Here is a 17,229-nt window from a genome sequence, read left to right as displayed (position 1 = left end):
GTTCTCTAGAACAGCAGATTACACATGAGGAATGTGCAAAATACACCGAGTCTACCCTATATGTATCGAAAACGTTAAGTTGATGTCATTACATCGTTCATTTGAGTTTCAAATGTTCGGCCAGGATGGGATGCAAACATAGTGTATAATATAGATAATGTTTGAATTGAGAATCCCACCAAAGTTTTCCACAACGAGACAAATAATGCCAATACGCCAATATCCGTCAGAAGGCTCTCTCGCATGGTTCTCTCAGACAGCAGGTTACCCGTGCGGAAAATGACAGCGACACCGAGTCTACCCTATATATATCTAATACGTTAAGGTGATGTCGTTACATCGTTCAAATTAGTTTCAAATGGTCAGTCAGAAGGCTCCCTCGCATGATTCTCTCAGACAGCAGGTTACCCGTGCGGAAAATGACAGCGACACCGAGTCTACCCAATATATATCTAATACGTTAAGGTGATGTCGTTACATCGTTCAAATTAGTTTCAAATGGTCGCCCATTAAGCACCCTGCTCTGAACATATAAAGAAAAAGTCTGATGTACCACACCCGATTTCTGCAGAAAGGTAAATTTTTCGGCTCGATTTTCTCCAGAATATGCACATCTAAGTGAGGTGAGCACATGATCGCGAATGCACCGTAACCGAGAACAAACACCTTGCATTAAGGGAAAATACTGGAGCCAAAAAACGAAAATTGAAACATTTCTCCTTTTCTCTCGAAAAAACGAGACACTATGTCGACAATTCGTCAATACTCGTCTGTAGGCTCCTTCGCATGGTTCTCTAAAACAGCAGATTACACATGAGGAATGTGCAAAAAACACCAAGTTTACCCTATATGTATCGAATACGTTAAGGTGATGTCATTACATCGTTCATTTGAGTTTCAAATGTTCGGCCAGGATGGGATGCAAACATAGTGTATAATATAGTTTATGTTTGAATTGAGATTCCCACCAAAGTTTACCACAACGAAACAAATGTTGCCAATACGCCAGTATCTGTCTGAAGGCTACCTCGCATGGTTCTCTCAGACAGCAGGTTACCCGTGTGGAAAATGACAGCGACACCGAGTCTACCCTATATATATCTAATACGTTAAGGTGATGTCGTTACATCGTTCAAATTAGTTTCAAATGGTCCGTCAGAAAGCTCAGTCTAAGCATACTCCATTGTGAATTGTGTTAAGAACATTTATATTGCGACATGGAATTGATAAGCTCTTTATTTTGAGGATGGGATGCAAACATAGTGTATAATATAGATAATGTTTGAATTGAAAATCCCACCAAAGTTTTCCACAACGAGACAAATAATGCCAATACGCCAATATCCGTCAGAAGGCTCTCTCGCATGGTTCTCTCAGACAGCAGGTTACCCGTGCGGAAAATGACACCAACACCGAGTCTACCCTATATATATCGAATACGTTAAGGTGATGTCGTTACATCGTTCAAATTAGTTTCAAATGGTCCGTCAGAAAGCTCCCTCGCATGGTTCTCTCAGACAGCAGTTTACCCGTGCGGAAAATGACAGCGACACCGAGTCTACCCTATATATATCTAATACGTTAAGGTGATGTTGTTACATCGTTCAAATTAGTTTCAAATGGTCGCCCAATAAGCACCCTGCTCTGAACATATAAAGAAAAAGTCTGATGTACCACACCCGATTTCTGCAGAAAGGTAAATTTTTCGGCAAGATTTTCTCCAGAATATGCACATCTAAGTGAGGTGAGCACATGATCGCGAATGCACCGTAACCGAGAACAAACACCTTGCATTAAGGGAAATTAATGGAGCCAAAAAACGAAAATTGAAACATTTGCTCCTTTTCTCTCGAAACAACGAGACACTATGTCGACAATTCGTCAATACTCGTCTGTAGGCTCCTTCGCATGCTTCTCTAAAACAGCGACACCGAGTCTACCCTATATATATCTAATACGTTAAGGTGATGTCGTTACATCGTTCAAATTAGTTTCAAATGGTCCGTCAGAAGGCTCCCTCGCCTGGTTCTCTCAGACAGCAGGTTACCCGTGCGGAAAATGACAGCGACACCGAGTCTACCCTATATATATCTAATACGTTAAGGTGATGTCGTTACATCGTTCAAATTAGTTTCAAATGGTCCGTCAGAAAGCTCAGTCTAAGCATACTCCATTGTGAATTGTGTTAAGAACATTTATATTGCGACATGGAATTGATAAGCTCTTTATTTTGAGGATGGGATGCAAACATAGTGTATAATATAGATAATGTTTGAATTGAGAATCCCACCAAAGTTTTCCACAACGAGACAAATAATGCCAATACGCCAATATCCGTCAGAAGGCTCTCTCGCATGGTTCTCTCAGACAGCAGGTTACCCGTGCGGAAAATGACAGCGACACCGAGTCTACCCTATATATATCTAATACGTTAAGGTGATGTCGTTACATCGTTCAAATTAGTTTCAAATGGTCAGTCAGAAGGCTCCCTCGCATGATTCGCTCAGACAGCAGGTTACCCGTGCGGAAAATGACAGCGACACCGAGTCTACCCAATATATATCTAATACGTTAAGGTGATGTCGTTACATCGTTCAAATTAGTTTCAAATGGTCGCCCATTAAGCACCCTGCTCTGAACATATAAAGAAAAAGTCTGATGTACCACACCCGATTTCTGCAGAAAGGTAAATTTTTCGGCTCGATTTTCTCCAGAATATGCACATCTAAGTGAGGTGAGCACATGATCGCGAATGCACCGTAACCGAGAACAAACACCTTGCATTAAGGGAAAATACTGGAGCCAAAAAACGAAAATTGAAACATTTGCTCCTTTTCTCTCGAAACAACGAGACACTATGTCGACAATTCGTCAATACTCGTCTGTAGGCTCCTTCGCATGGTTCTCTAAAACAGCACATTACACATGAGGAATGTGCAAAAAACACCAAGTCTACCCTATATGTATCGAATACGTTAAGGTGATGTCATTACATCGTTCATTTGAGTTTCAAATGTTCGGCCAGGATGGGATGCAAACACAGTGTATAATATAGTTTGTTTGAATTGAGATTCCCACCAAAGTTTACCACAACGAAACAAATGTTGCCAATACGCCAGTATCTGTCTGAAGGCTACCTCGCATGGTTCTCTCAGACAGCAGGTTACCCGTGCGGAAAATGACACCAACACCGAGTCTACCCTATATATATCGAATACGTTAAGGTGATGTCGTTACATCGTTCAAATTAGTTTCAAATGGTCCGTCAGAAAGCTCCCTCGCATGGTTCTCTCAGACAGCAGTTTACCCGTGCGGAAAATGACAGCGACACCGAGTCTACCCTATATATATCTAATACGTTAAGGTGATGTCGTTACATCGTTCAAATTAGTTTCAAATGGTCCGTCAGAAAGCTCAGTCTAAGCATACTCCATTGTGAATTGTGTTAAGAACATTTATATTGCGACATGGAATTGATAAGCTCTTTATTTTGAGGATGGGATGCAAACATAGTGTATAATATAGATAATGTTTGAATTGAGAATCCCACCAAAGTTTTCCACAACGAGACAAATAATGCCAATACGCCAATATCCGTCAGAAGGCTCTCTCGCATGGTTCTCTCAGACAGCAGGTTACCCGTGCGGAAAATGACAGCGACACCGAGTCTACCCTATATATATCTAATACGTTAAGGTGATGTCGTTACATCGTTCAAATTAGTTTCAAATGGTCAGTCAGAAGGCTCCCTCGCATGATTCTCTCAGACAGCAGGTTACCCGTGCGGAAAATGACAGCGACACCGAGTCTACCCAATATATATCTAATACGTTAAGGTGATGTCGTTACATCGTTCAAATTAGTTTCAAATGGTCGCCCATTAAGCACCCTGCTCTGAACATATAAAGAAAAAGTCTGATGTACCACACCCGATTTCTGCAGAAAGGTAAATTTTTCGGCTCGATTTTCTCCAGAATATGCACATCTAAGTGAGGTGAGCACATGATCGCGAATGCACCGTAACCGAGAACAAACACCTTGCATTAAGGGAAAATACTGGAGCCAAAAAACGAAAATTGAAACATTTGCTCCTTTTCTCTCGAAACAACGAGACACTATGTCGACAATTCGTCAATACTCGTCTGTAGGCTCCTTCGCATGGTTCTCTAAAACAGCACATTACACATGAGGAATGTGCAAAAAACACCAAGTCTACCCTATATGTATCGAATACGTTAAGGTGATGTCATTACATCGTTCATTTGAGTTTCAAATGTTCGGCCAGGATGGGATGCAAACACAGTGTATAATATAGTTTGTTTGAATTGAGATTCCCACCAAAGTTTACCACAACGAAACAAATGTTGCCAATACGCCAGTATCTGTCTGAAGGCTACCTCGCATGGTTCTCTCAGACAGCAGGTTACCCGTGCGGAAAATGACACCAACACCGAGTCTACCCTATATATATCGAATACGTTAAGGTGATGTCGTTACATCGTTCAAATTAGTTTCAAATGGTCCGTCAGAAAGCTCCCTCGCATGGTTCTCTCAGACAGCAGTTTACCCGTGCGGAAAATGACAGCGACACCGAGTCTACCCTATATATATCTAATACGTTAAGGTGATGTTGTTACATCGTTCAAATTAGTTTCAAATGGTCGCCCAATAAGCACCCTGCTCTGAACATATAAAGAAAAAGTCTGATGTACCACACCCGATTTCTGCAGAAAGGTAAATTTTTCGGCAAGATTTTCTCCAGAATATGCACATCTAAGTGAGGTGAGCACATGATCGCGAATGCACCGTAACCGAGAACAAACACCTTGCATTAAGGGAAATTAATAGAGCCAAAAAACGAAAATTGAAACATTTGCTCCTTTTCTCTCGAAACAACGAGACACTATGTCGACAATTCGTCAATACTCGTCTGTAGGCTCCTTCGCATGCTTCTCTAAAACAGCGACACCGAGTCTACCCTATATATATCTAATACGTTAAGGTGATGTCGTTACATCGTTCAAATTAGTTTCAAATGGTCCGTCAGAAGGCTCCCTCGCCTGGTTCTCTCAGACAGCAGGTTACCCGTGCGGAAAATGACAGCGACACCGAGTCTACCCTATATATATCTAATACGTTAAGGTGATGTCGTTACATCGTTCAAATTAGTTTCAAATGGTCCGTCAGAAAGCTCAGTCTAAGCATACTCCATTGTGAATTGTGTTAAGAACATTTATATTGCGACATGGAATTGATAAGCTCTTTATTTTGAGGATGGGATGCAAACATAGTGTATAATATAGATAATGTTTGAATTGAGAATCCCACCAAAGTTTTCCACAACGAGACAAATAATGCCAATACGCCAATATCCGTCAGAAGGCTCTCTCGCATGGTTCTCTCAGACAGCAGGTTACCCGTGCGGAAAATGACAGCGACACCGAGTCTACCCTATATATATCTAATACGTTAAGGTGATGTCGTTACATCGTTCAAATTAGTTTCAAATGGTCAGTCAGAAGGCTCCCTCGCATGATTCTCTCAGACAGCAGGTTACCCGTGCGGAAAATGACAGCGACACCGAGTCTACCCAATATATATCTAATACGTTAAGGTGATGTCGTTACATCGTTCAAATTAGTTTCAAATGGTCGCCCATTAAGCACCCTGCTCTGAACATATAAAGAAAAAGTCTGATGTACCACACCCGATTTCTGCAGAAAGGTAAATTTTTCGGCTCGATTTTCTCCAGAATATGCACATCTAAGTGAGGTGAGCACATGATCGCGAATGCACCGTAACCGAGAACAAACACCTTGCATTAAGGGAAAATACTGGAGCCAAAAAACGAAAATTGAAACATTTGCTCCTTTTCTCTCGAAACAACGAGACACTATGTCGACAATTCGTCAATACTCGTCTGTAGGCTCCTTCGCATGGTTCTCTAAAACAGCACATTACACATGAGGAATGTGCAAAAAACACCAAGTCTACCCTATATGTATCGAATACGTTAAGGTGATGTCATTACATCGTTCATTTGAGTTTCAAATGTTCGGCCAGGATGGGATGCAAACACAGTGTATAATATAGTTTGTTTGAATTGAGATTCCCACCAAAGTTTACCACAACGAAACAAATGTTGCCAATACGCCAGTATCTGTCTGAAGGCTACCTCGCATGGTTCTCTCAGACAGCAGGTTACCCGTGCGGAAAATGACACCAACACCGAGTCTACCCTATATATATCGAATACGTTAAGGTGATGTCGTTACATCGTTCAAATTAGTTTCAAATGGTCCGTCAGAAAGCTCCCTCGCATGGTTCTCTCAGACAGCAGTTTACCCGTGCGGAAAATGACAGCGACACCGAGTCTACCCTATATATATCTAATACGTTAAGGTGATGTTGTTACATCGTTCAAATTAGTTTCAAATGGTCGCCCAATAAGCACCCTGCTCTGAACATATAAAGAAAAAGTCTGATGTACCACACCCGATTTCTGCAGAAAGGTAAATTTTTCGGCAAGATTTTCTCCAGAATATGCACATCTAAGTGAGGTGAGCACATGATCGCGAATGCACCGTAACCGAGAACAAACACCTTGCATTAAGGGAAATTAATGGAGCCAAAAAACGAAAATTGAAACATTTGCTCCTTTTCTCTCGAAACAACGAGACACTATGTCGACAATTCGTCAATACTCGTCTGTAGGCTCCTTCGCATGCTTCTCTAAAACAGCGACACCGAGTCTACCCTATATATATCTAATACGTTAAGGTGATGTCGTTACATCGTTCAAATTAGTTTCAAATGGTCCGTCAGAAGGCTCCCTCGCCTGGTTCTCTCAGACAGCAGGTTACCCGTGCGGAAAATGACAGCGACACCGAGTCTACCCTATATATATCTAATACGTTAAGGTGATGTCGTTACATCGTTCAAATTAGTTTCAAATGGTCCGTCAGAAAGCTCAGTCTAAGCATACTCCATTGTGAATTGTGTTAAGAACATTTATATTGCGACATGGAATTGACAAGCTCTTTATTTTGAATGTACCACATTCGATTTCTGGAGAAAGGTAAATTTTTCGGCTCGACTATTTCGGCCAGAATAAGCACATCTAAGTGAGGTGAGCACATGATCGCGACTGCACCGGAAACGAGAACTAGCACCTTGCATTGAGGGAAAAGACTAGAGCCTAAAAACAAAATAATGGGAAACATTTGCTCCTTTTCTCTAGCAACAACGAGACACTATGTCGACAATTCGTCAATACTCGTCTGTAGGCTCCTTCGCATTGTTCTCTAAAACATCAGATTACCCATGAGGAAAGTGCAAAAAATACTGAGTCTACCCTATATGTATCGATTACGTTAAGGTGATGTCATTACATCGTTCATTTGAGTTTCAAATGTTCGGCCAGGATGGGATGCAAACATAGTGTATAATATAGTTTGTTTGAATTGAGATTCCCATCAAAGTTTCCCACAACGAAATAAATGTTGCCAATGCGCCAGTATCCGTCAGAAGGCTCCCTCGCATGGTTCTCTCAGACAGCAGGTTACCCGTGCGGAAAATGACAGCGACACCCAGTCTACCCTATATATATCGAATACGTTAAGGTGATGTCGTTACATCGTTCAAATTAGTTTCAAATGTTCGGCCAGTAAGCACCCTGCTCAGAACATATAACGAAAAAGTGTGATGTACCACATTCGATTTCTGGAGAAAGGTAAATTTTTCGGCTCGATTTCCTCCAGAATAAGCACATCTAAGTGAGGTGAGCACATGATCGCGACCGCACCGTAAACGAGAACTAGCACCTTGCATTGAGGGAAAAGACTGGAGCCTAAAAACAAAATAATGGGAAACATTTGCTCCTTTTCTCTAGCAACAACGAGACACTATGTCGACAATTCGTCAATACTCGTCTGTAGGCTCCTTCGCATGGTTCTCTAAAACAGCAGATTACACATGAGGAATGTGCAAAAAACACCAAGTTTACCCTATATGTATCGAATACGTTAAGGTGATGTCATTACATCGTTCATTTGAGTTTCAAATGTTCGGCCAGGATGGGATGCAAACATAGTGTATAATATAGGTTGTTTGAATTGAGATTCCCACCAAAGTTTCCCACAACGAAACAAATGTTGCCAATGCGCCAGTATCCGTCAGAAGGCTCCCTCGCATGGTTCTCTCAGACAGCAGGTTACCCGTGCGGAAAATGACAGCGACACCGAGTCTACCATATATATATCTAATACGTTAAGGTGATGTCGTTACATCGTTCAAATTAGTTTCAAATGGTCCGTCAGAAGGCTCCCTCGCATGGTTCTCTCAGACAGCAGGTTACCCGTGCGGAAAAAGACAGCGACACCGAGTCTACCCAATATATATCTAATACGTTAAGGTGATGTCGTTACATCGTTCAAATTAGTTTCAATTGGTCGCCCAATAAGCACCCTGCTCTGAACATATAAAGAAAAAGTCTGATGTACCACACCCGATTTCTGCAGAAAGGTAAATTTTTCGGCTCGATTTTCTCCAGAATATGCACATCTAAGTGAGGTGAGCACATGATCGCGAATGCACCGTAACCGAGAACAAACACCTTGCATTAAGGGAAAATACTGGAGCCAAAAAACGAAAATTGAAACATTTGCTCCTTTTCTCTCGAAAAAACGAGACACTATGTCGACAATTCGTCAATACTCGTCTGTAGGCTCCTTCGCATGGTTCTCTAAAACAGCAGATTACACATGAGGAATGTGCAAAAAACACAAAGTTTACCCTATATGTATCGAATACGTTAAGGTGATGTCATTACATCGTTCATTTGAGTTTCAAATGTTCGGCCAGGATGGGATGCAAACATAGTGTATAATATAGTTTATGTTTGAATTGAGATTCCCACCAAAGTTTACCACAAGGAAACAAATGTTGCCAATACGCCAGTATCTGTCTGAAGGCTACCTCGCATGGTTCTCTCAGACAGCAGGTTACCCGTGTGGAAAATGACAGCGACACCGAGTCTACCCTATATATATCTAATACGTTAAGGTGATGTCGTTACATCGTTCAAATTAGTTTCAAATGGTCCGTCAGAAAGCTCAGTCTAAGCATACTCCATTGTGAATTGTGTTAAGAACATTTATATTGCGACATGGAATTGATAAGCTCTTTATTTTGAGGATGGGATGCAAACATAGTGTATAATATAGATAATGTTTGAATTGAGAATCCCACCAAAGTTTTCCACAACGAGACAAATAATGCCAATACGCCAATATCCGTCAGAAGGCTCTCTCGCATGGTTCTCTCAGACAGCAGGTTACCCGTGCGGAAAATGACAGCGACACCGAGTCTACCCTATATATATCTAATACGTTAAGGTGATGTCGTTACATCGTTCAAATTAGTTTCAAATGGTCAGTCAGAAGGCTCCCTCGCATGGTTCTCTCAGACAGCAGGTTACCCGTGCGGAAAATGACACCAACACCGAGTCTACCCTATATATATCTAATACGTTAAGGTGATGTCGTTACATCGTTCAAATTAGTTTCAAATGGTCGCCCAATAAGCACCCTGCTCTGAACATATAAAGAAAAAGTCTGATGTACCACACCCGATTTCTGCAGAAAGGTAAATTTTTCGGCAAGATTTTCTCCAGAATATGCACATCTAAGTGAGGTGAGCACATGATCGCGAATGCACCGTAACCGAGAACAAACACCTTGCATTAAGGGAAAATACTGGAGCCAAAAAACGAAAATTGAAACATTTGCTCCTTTTCTCTCGAAAAAACGAGACACTATGTCGACAATTCGTCAATACTCGTCTGTAGGCTCCTTCGCATGGTTCTCTAAAACAGCAGATTACACATGAGGAATGTGCAAAAAACACCAAGTTTACCCTATATGTATCGAATACGTTAAGGTGATGTCATTACATCGTTCATTTGAGTTTAAGAACATAAGAACATAAGAACAAAGGTAACTGCAGAAGGCCTATTGGCCCATACGAGGCAGCTCCTATTCTATAACCACCCAATCCCACTCATATACTTGTCCAACCCGTGCTTGAAACAATCGAGGGACCCCACCTCCACAATGTTACGCGGCAATTGGTTCCACAAATCAACAACCCTGTTACTGAACCAGTATTTACCCAAGTCTTTCCTAAATCTAAACTTATCCAATTTATACCCATTGTTTCGTGTTCTGTCCTGTGTTGATACTTTTAATACCCTATTAATATCCCCCCGGTTATGTCCATTCATCCACTTGTAAACCTCTATCATGTCACCCCTAACTCTTCGCCTTTCCAGTGAATGCAACTTAAGCTTTGTTAATCTTTCTTCATATGAAAGATTTCTAATTTGGGGAATTAACTTAGTCATCCTACGCTGGACACGTTCAAGTGAATTTATATCCATTCTATAATATGGCGACCAAAACTGAACTGCATAATCTAAATGGGGCCTAACTAGAGCAAGATATAGCTTGAGAACCACACCAGGTGTCTTGTTACTAACGCTGCGATTAATAAATCCAAGTGTCCGATTTGCCTTATTACGAACATTTATGCATTGATCCTTTTGTTTTAAATTCTTACTAATCATAACTCCCAGATCCCTTTCGCAATCCGACTTCGCAATCACAACACCATCTAGCTCGTATCTTGTAACTCTATCATCATTACCTAACCTCAGAACTTTACATTTATCAGCATTAAACTGCATCTGCCAATCCTTTGACCATTTCAAAACCCTATCTAGATCAACTTGAAGTGATAGTGAGTCCTCCTCCGAATTAATTTCCCTACCGATTTTCGTATCATCGGCAAATTTGCAAATGTTGCTACTCAAACCTGAATCTAAATCATTTATATATATTATAAACAACAGAGGTCCCAGGACAGAGCCTTGAGGCACTCCACTTACAACATTTTCCCACTCTGACTTGATTCCATTTATACTAACTCTCTGTTTCCTTTGGTATAGCCATGCCCTAATCCAGCTTAATATAGCACCCCCAATACCATGAGACTCTATCTTTTTAATCAGTCTTTCATGTGGCACTGTATCAAAAGCTTTGCTAAAGTCAAGGTATACAACATCGCAATCCTTACCACTATCAACTGCCTCAACAATGCTAGAATAAAAAGATAACAAATTTGTTAAACATGAACGGCCATTTATAAAACCATGTTGCGACTCAATTATTAATTTATGTTTTTCAAGATGAAGACGAATTTTATTTGCTATTATAGATTCGAGTAACTTTCCCACAATAGACGTTAGGCTAATTGGTCGATAGTTAGACGCAAGTGATCTATCTCCTTTCTTAAAAACTGGTATCACATTAGCAACTTTCCAAAACTCTGGCACTCTGCCTGACTCTATTGATTTATTAAATATGGTTGACAGTGGGTCACAAAGCTCCTCTTTGCATTCTTTAAGCACCCTAGCAAACACTTCATCCGGCCCTGGGGATTTGTTTGGTTTGAGTTTTACTATTTGTTTAAGAACATCCTCCCTGGTAACTGCTAAACTCGTCAACCTGTCCTCGTCCCCACCCACATAGACTTGTTCGGCTGAAGGCATATTGTTAAGTTCCTCTTTAGTAAATACAGATACAAAATATTTATTAAAAATACTACTCATCTCTTCATCACTATCTGTTATTTGACCTGTCTCAGTTTTTAATGGACCTATCCTTTCCCTAGTCTTAGTACGATATAACTGAAAAAACCCTTTAGGATTTGTCTTTGCTTGCCCTGCTATGCGAACTTCATAGTTTCTTTTTGCTTTCCTTATCTCTTTTTTAACATTTCTAACCAATTGTACGAATTCCTGTTCTAAAGTGACCTCCCCATTTTTAATCCTTTTGTACCAAGCTCTCTTTTTACCTATAAGGTTCTTCAAATTCTTTGTTATCCACTTTGGGTCATTAGTATTCGGCTAAAGGCATATTGTTAAGTTCCTCTTTAGTAAATACAGATACAAAATATTTATTAAAAATACTACTCATCTCTTCATCACTATCTGTTATTTGACCTGTCTCAGTTTTTAATGGACCTATCCTTTCCCTAGTCTTAGTACGATATAACTGAAAAAACCCTTTAGGATTTGTCTTTGCTTGCCCTGCTATGCGAACTTCATAGTTTCTTTTTGCTTTCCTTATCTCTTTTTTAACATTTCTAACCAATTGTACGAATTCCTGTTCTAAAGTGACCTCCCCATTTTTAATCCTTTTGTACCAAGCTCTCTTTTTACCTATAAGGTTCTTCAAATTCTTTGTTATCCACTTTGGGTCATTAGTATTCGATCTATTAGTATTCAATTTGTATGGTATACTACGTTCCTGTGCTTTGTTTAGAATATTCTTAAATAAGTTATATATTGAATCCACATCGAAATCCCCATTTAAGTCACCTATCGCTGGGTTCATGTCTCGCTCCAAGACCGGCCCACACCCCATACCCAAGACTTTCCAATCAATTTGACCCAAAAAATTTCTTAGGCTATTAAAATCAGCTTTTCGAAAATCTGGCACTTTAACAGAATTTTCTCCTACTGGTCTATTCCATTCTATGCTAAATCTGATTTCTTTGTGATCACTGCTCCCTAGCTCACTCCCTATTTCGATGTCATTAATTTGCGTTTCCCTGTTAGTTAACACTAAATCTAAAATATTATTTTCCCGTGTTGGTTCCTTAATGTGTTGCGTAAGAAAGCAATCGTCAATTAATTCTAGAAAATCTTCTGCTTCACTATTCCCTGTTTTGTTCAACCAGTTTATTCCGCTAAAATTAAAGTCACCCATGACATAAATACTGTTAGATCTAGATGCTCTAGATATTTCATCCCATAGATGCTTTGCTTCCATTCTGTCTAAATTTGGTGGCCTATATATTACTCCTATTATAATATTATTAGCTTTTTCGTTTAATTCAATCCAAATAGTTTCTGTGTGTGGCTCTGTTTTGATTCCCTCTTTGAGACTACATTTCAAATTGTCCCTAACATATATGGCTACTCCACCTCCTCGTCTAATATATCTATCTGTGTGAAATAGTTTAAATCCATATATTTGATATTCAGCTAATAGTTCTCTATTTTCTACATTCATCCACGTTTCGGTAAGTGCAATAATATCTATTTTTTCTGTGCAGACAAGAGCATTTAATTCGTTAATTTTATTTCTTAGACTTCTACTGTTAGTGTAATATACCCTAAGTGAATTGTTATTTTGCGGACCTTCTCTTTCCCTGATAGTTTTGCCAATTCCTTTCTCCCACAAACACATACTTTTATTACCTCCTTCCTCCAAATCAATTCCCATACCTCTATCTACTAACAGTTTAAACCCAAACAAACACCTCTAACCACTTCTTCTAGCGAGTTCGCAACAGCAACAACCCCAGCTCTCGATAGATGCACCCCATCACGAGCATACATTTCATTTCTTCCATAGAAGTGTTCCCAGTTGTCTATGAAAGATATTGCATTTGATTTGCAATATCTTTCCAGCCGGCAATTGACACCAAGTGCCCTCGATATCCATTCATTTCCCACTCCCTTTCTTGGAAGAATGCCACATATGATCGGGATTCCTCCCTTGCTCCTAACTAACTCTATGGCTGTTTTATACCTCTGAATCAGTTCCTCACTCCTGACTCGACCAACATCATTTCCTCCCACGCTAATGCAAATAATGGGATTGTTCCCATTACCAGCCATAATATCATTCATGTTGTTTATAATATCACCAATGCCAGCTCCGGGATAGCAAACCCTTAACCTGTTCCCCCTATCTCTAGCACAAAACGTTCTATCCAAATACCTTATCTGGGAATCTCCCACAACTAATGTTTGCTTAGGTACTTCCTTTACTTTCTGAGGGGCCTGCGCTTCCTTTCTCTTCGTTGCTTTCCCTTTTGCGCGATCCACAGTCTCTCCACAGCACTCGTCCTCCAAAACGTCAAATGAATTTGAAGTTGCTATGGCGTTTGAAGGCGGCTTTATCAAAGTCTTCTTAAGGCCCCTGTCTTTCGCAACTCTCCAAGACGAGGTCCCTTTACTGCTGGTGATCCCTTTACTGCTGGTTTCAAATTTGAGTTTCAAATGTTCGGCCAGGATGGGATGCAAACATAGTGTATAATATAGCTTATGTTTGAATTGAGATTCCCACCAAAGTTTACCACAACGAATCAAATGTTGCCAATACGCCAGTATCTGTCTGAAGGCTACCTCGCATGGTTCTCTCAGACAGCAGGTTACCCGTGTGGAAAATGACAGCGACACCGAGTCTACCCTATATATATCTAATACGTTAAGGTGATGTCGTTATATCGTTCAAATTAGTTTCAAATGGTCCGTCAGAAGGCTCCCTCGCCTGGTTCTCTCAGACAGCAGGTTACCCGTGCGGAAAATGACAGCGACACCGAGTCTACCCTATATATATCTAATACGTTAAGGTGATGTCGTTACATCGTTCAAATTAGTTTCAAATGGTCCGTCAGAAAGCTCAGTCTAAGCATACTCCATTGTGAATTGTGTTAAGAACATTTATATTGCGACATGGAATTGATAAGCTCTTTATTTTGAGGATGGGATGCAAACATAGTGTATAATATAGATAATGTTTGAATTAAGAATCCCACCAAAGTTTTCCACAACGAGACAAATAATGCCAATACGCCAATATCCGTCAGAAGGCTCTCTCGCATGGTTCTCTCAGACAGCAGGTTACCCGTGCGGAAAATGACAGCGACACCGAGTCTACCCTATATATATCTAATACGTTAAGGTGATGTCGTTACATCGTTCAAATTAGTTTCAAATGGTCAGTCAGAAGGCTCCCTCGCATGATTCTCTCAGACAGCAGGTTACCCGTGCGGAAAATGACAGCGACACCGAGTCTACCCAATATATATCTAATACGTTAAGGTGATGTCGTTACATCGTTCAAATTAGTTTCAAATGGTCGCCCATTAAGCACCCTGCTCTGAACATATAAAGAAAAAGTCTGATGTACCACACCCGATTTCTGCAGAAAGGTAAATTTTTCGGCTCGATTTTCTCCAGAATATGCACATCTAAGTGAGGTGAGCACATGATCGCGAATGCACCGTAACCGAGAACAAACACCTTGCATTAAGGGAAATTAATGGAGCCAAAAAACGAAAATTGAAACATTTGCTCCTTTTCTCTCGAAACAACGAGACACTATGTCGACAATTCGTCAATACTCGTCTGTAGGCTCCTTCGCATGGTTCTCTAAAACAGCACATTACACATGAGGAATGTGCAAAAAACACCAAGTCTACCCTATATGTATCGAATACGTTAAGGTGATGTCATTACATCGTTCATTTGAGTTTAAATGTTCGGCCAGGATGGGATGCAAACATAGTGTATAATATAGTTTGTTTGAATTGAGATTCCCACCAAAGATTACCACAACGAAACAAATGTTGCCAATACGCCAGTATCTGTCTGAAGGCTACCTCGCATGGTTCTCTCAGACAGCAGGTTACCCGTGCGGAAAATGACACCAACACCGAGTCTACCCTATATATATCTAATACGTTAAGGTGATGTCGTTACATCGTTCAAATTAGTTTCAAATGGTCGCCCAATAAGCACCCTGCTCTGAACATATAAAGAAAAAGTCTGATGTACCACACCCGATTTCTGCAGAAAGGTAAATTTTTCGGCAAGATTTTCTCCATAATATGCACATCTAAGTGAGGTGAGCACATGATCGCGAATGCACCGTAACCGAGAACAAACACCTTGCATTAAGGGAAATTAATGAAGCCAAAAAACGAAAATTGAAACATTTGCTCCTTTTCTCTCGAAACAACGAGACACTATGTCGACAATTCGTCAATACTCGTCTGTAGGCTCCTTCGCATTGTTCTCTAAAACAGCAGATTACCCACGAGGAATGTGCAAAAAACACCGAGTCTACCCTATATGTATCGATTACGTTAAGGTCATGTCATTAAATCGTTCATTTGAGTTTCAAATGTTCGGCCAGTAAGCACCCTGCTCTGAACATACAACGAAAAAGTGTGATGTACCACATCCGATTTCTAGAGAAAGGTAAATTTTTCGGCACGATTTCCTCCAGAATAAGCACATCTAAGTGAGGTGAGCACATGATCGCGACCGCACCGGAAACGAGAACTAGCACCTTGCATTGAGGGGAAAAGAGTGGAGCCTAAAAACAAAATAATGTGAAACATTTGCTCCTTTTCTCTGGCAACATGTCGACAATTCGGCAATACTCGTCTGTAGGCTCCTTCGCATGGTTCTCTAGAACAGCAGATTACACATGAGGAATGTGCAAAATACACCGAGTCTACCCTATATGTATCGAAAACGTTAAGTTGATGTCATTACATCGTTCATTTGAGTTTCAAATGTTCGGCCAGGATGGGATGCAAACATAGTGTATAATATAGATAATGTTTGAATTGAGAATCCCACCAAAGTTTTCCACAACGAGACAAATAATGCCAATACGCCAATATCCGTCAGAAGGCTCTCTCGCATGGTTCTCTCAGACAGCAGGTTACCCGTGCGGAAAATGACAGCGACACCGAGTCTACCCTATATATATCTAATACGTTAAGGTGATGTCGTTACATCGTTCAAATTAGTTTCAAATGGTCAGTCAGAAGGCTCCCTCGCATGATTCTCTCAGACAGCAGGTTACCCGTGCGGAAAATGACAGCGACACCGAGTCTACCCAATATATATCTAATACGTTAAGGTGATGTCGTTACATCGTTCAAATTAGTTTCAAATGGTCGCCCATTAAGCACCCTGCTCTGAACATATAAAGAAAAAGTCTGATGTACCACACCCGATTTCTGCAGAAAGGTAAATTTTTCGGCTCGATTTTCTCCAGAATATGCACATCTAAGTGAGGTGAGCACATGATCGCGAATGCACCGTAACCGAGAACAAACACCTTGCATTAAGGGAAAATACTGGAGCCAAAAAACGAAAATTGAAACATTGCTCCTTTTCTCTCGAAAAAACGAGACACTATGTCGACAATTCGTCAATACTCGTCTGTAGGCTCCTTCGCATGGTTCTCTAAAACAGCAGATTACACATGAGGAATGTGCAAAAAACACCAAGTTTACCCTATATGTATCGAATACGTTAAGGTGATGTCATTACATCGTTCATTTGAGTTTCAAATG

Source organism: Procambarus clarkii, chromosome 71, assembly GCF_040958095.1.
Source record: "Procambarus clarkii isolate CNS0578487 chromosome 71, FALCON_Pclarkii_2.0, whole genome shotgun sequence".
Classification (NCBI taxonomy): Eukaryota; Metazoa; Arthropoda; class Malacostraca; order Decapoda; family Cambaridae; genus Procambarus; species Procambarus clarkii.
Note: the sequence above shows the minus strand (reverse complement) of the source record.